The sequence below is a fragment of the Lolium perenne genome, chromosome 1, assembly GCF_019359855.2.
Source record: "Lolium perenne isolate Kyuss_39 chromosome 1, Kyuss_2.0, whole genome shotgun sequence".
Classification (NCBI taxonomy): Eukaryota; Viridiplantae; Streptophyta; class Magnoliopsida; order Poales; family Poaceae; genus Lolium; species Lolium perenne.
Window position 1 is genome coordinate 177,744,747 of NC_067244.2, and position 3,288 is coordinate 177,748,034.

The following is a 3,288-nucleotide window of genomic DNA, read 5'->3' on the forward strand; positions in this document are numbered from 1 at the left end:
CTGCACTTGCATACGCTTAATTAATCATACCGATAAGATCCTGCTGAGATAACTAGCTGGTTTGTTACCTACTCTTTCTTGTTCTCCTTTTTTTCTTCTTCTGTTTTCGCCGTTGAGAAGCAACATCTCCCGACCTGGACGAGTCTCATGGTCTTGAACCCTTGTTCAGACTCTAGATTAATAGATTTCGGATGCTCCCTCTTTTCTCCGAAGGTATGAGACACGTTATTTGGTCCGCAGTCAAAGTTTAACATAACCACTTATTGGAAATTGTAGAATCCTAGAATATTTTGTTGTATTCCATGATCCTTTAGAGGTATATATAGAGGTACAAAGGGAGGTAGACTTTGTTAGCGACCTTCCCTCCTCTTGTCTTGGATGTACCATGGACTTCCAGTAATGGGCTTGGGCTGCTTGGAAAACACGGTGTCGCCAACTACAAATACAAAGGAAACTGCTACGAGCAAAGGCGGCTTGGATTAGAACGGCTTCGACCTCCTTGTTTCTGACCCCTTCTTCCTCCTCTCTCCCTGTTCCTTTTCCTGTAATGGCTAGAACTCCTTGAATTCATGGATGTAATCCCCAATTCTTGAATAATCGATCTGTGTGAGTAGTGTGGTCTTAACAGACTTAAAGTACAAGATGATCTAATCTTAATCTAATCTCAGCCGTACATATATTCTAACACCACTAACATCCGCGAAGCAGATTTTTAGTGCTGCCATCGAGAAGCAGATTGTTCCATGCACCTGACCCAGGTAAATTCAGACTTGAGATTTTAGAATTGGAAATGCGTGTCTGAAACATGAGGAGGACTCCTGGCTGACCCTGCAAGTTGCAGCTAAGACGTCCAAATCATCTCGGTCGCGCTTCACAGTTCACACACACTAGTCCAGTCCACGGACAACTCCTGACTTTTCTTTTGTGCACTTCGCGACGGACATTTCCCTGCGAAACTTCCCGCCAAATCAGCAGCAAAGACGCGCGACGCGACCGACCACGCTACTCTCGCTCGCCTCTGCCTCCGGCCACCCGCCTATAAAGCGCCGCCACCATGTTGCTCCCTTCCATCATCCACTGTGCATCATACTCTCACACCGTTTAACACGAAATACACGACACGAAGTTGAGCACTAGAGCAGCAGCAACGACGACGATGGCCACCGTTGGCACCGAGTCGCAGCAGCACCAGCACCAGGCGAACGTCGTCTTGCCAGACGGTCGGAAGGTGGTGGACGAGGTGTCCGGCTGGCTGCGCGTGTTTGACGACGGCAGCATCGACCGCACGTGGACGGGGCCGCCTGAGGCTCTTCCGCTGATGCAGCGCGTGGAGCCCTATGCCGTGCCCCGCGACGGCCACACGCTCCACGACCTCCCCGGGGAGCCCGACCTCCGCGTCTACCTCCCCGAGCTCAAGGACCCTGCAGGCGGGCGCCTCCCTGTCATCGTGCAGCTGCACGGCGGCGGCTTCTGCATCTCCGACCCGTCATGGCTCATGTACCACCACTTCTACGCGCGCCTCGCGTGCGCCGTTCCCGCCGTGGTGGTCACCGCCCAGCTCCCGCTAGCGCCAGAGCACCGTCTGCCCGCTCAGATGGACGCGGGCGTCGACGTGCTCCACCGGCTCCGGTCCATCGTCACATCCGACGCCGCTGGCACCCTCGAGGACCCGGCGGCCGAGCTCCTCCGCGAGGCCGCAGACGTCTCCCGGGTGTTCCTCGTCGGGGACAGCTCCGGCGGCAACCTGGTCCACCACGTGGCCGCGCGCGTCGGCGAGGACGGCGCGGACGTCTGGGCGCCGCTCCGCGTCGCCGGCGGCGTCCCGATCCACCCGGGGTTCGTCCGCGCCACGCGGAGCAGGTCGGAGCTGGAGAACACGTCGGACTCGGTGTTCTTCACGCTGGACATGGCCGACAAGTTCCTGGCCATGTCGCTCCCGGAGGGCGCCACCAAGGACCACCCGTACACGTGCCCGATGGGCCCGAACGCGCCGCCGCTGGAGTCTGTGCCGCTGCCGCCGATGCTGGTGGCCGTGGCGGAGAAGGACCTCATCCGCGACACCAACCTCGAGTACTGCGACGCGCTGCGCGCTGCCGGCAAGGAGGTGGAGGCATCAACCGCGACATGAGCCACTCCTTCTACCTCAACAAGTTCGCCGTCGACATGGACCCCGCCACCGGGGAGCGAGCCCAGGAGCTCATCGACGCCATCAAGAGCTTCGTTGCCCGCCACTGAAGTGCAGAGCATATATCGCGCACCTGCCGTGTTGCTTGTTGTGTCATGTGTCCGTCAGTATCATGTGTGTCTGCCATTAGTTGAGTCGATCGATCAATTGTGAGTTTTACGTCCATATATGCTTCTGGATTGTGCATCAATCAATCTGTATAGTTGCTGTCTAGTCCCTATTTGGGACTATTTGCATTTGTGTATTGCGTCCACAGTCAACCCAACTGTTTCATCCATGGGATTTGTTTAGATTTGTCTCTCAAAATTTTTGGAGCATAGCCCAACGGTTGCAAATAGCTACAAGTCTTAAGGGAGGGGGGGGCATGGATGATTGACTCAATCATGCCTTGCCGACCGAATCCTTTGATTGACTCAATCTAGAGTTAATTCGGTTTACACAAAGATGTTAAGGTTGAAATCGTGGGCCGAATGGGGAACTGACCCCGTAACGGAGTTTTTTCGCGTCATGACAATATGAGCCGGGCGGGCTTTGGGCTTCCTCATATCGTCATGGATCCATGGCGGGATGCTCAAACCGTCATCTCTGACATCTATGACGTGAGGTTGCCCACAAATTTGCAAACCATGTCCGTGACGGTATTGAAAAAAGTAAGATACATGATGGCTAAAACACGCACACCTGCTTCTGATCTTTGTAACCGTAAGGGTATGAGGGCATGAGCAATGGAGGCAGCTGTCTAACTAGGTTTGGATAAAACTTTAACATGTGCATGCCATGTTATGGTTCCATTAATATATCTTTTTCTCAAAAGTTGATTTGGTTTTTCTCTTTCTCCCTCACATTTTCACCCAGTTTTCACTTTATGGCTGAAGAGGCTGCCTCCTGATGAAGAGGCTGCCTCCTCATCCGAACCTACTTTGGACCACCCGAACCTAGCTAAAGGTATGAGGCAGTATCTCTAGGGCAGTGCATTGGACATGCCCTGAGCAATCCAATAGAAGCTACAACTTTAGTCAGAAAAAAAGAGAAAATGGGACCCACAAATATGACACTATGTATCTCTTTCTCTCTCTAAAAAGCATTCTTTTAGGGCTTAAGAT

At 53.3% G+C, this 3,288-nt stretch overlaps 1 pseudogene; it reads left to right on the forward strand.

Annotated features, from left to right (window-relative positions):
• The first annotated feature begins 1,058 nt into the window (after positions 1–1,058).
• Positions 1,059–2,522, forward strand: LOC127314090 (strigolactones hydrolase CXE15-like; annotated as a pseudogene).
• The last annotated feature ends 766 nt before the right edge of the window (positions 2,523–3,288 follow it).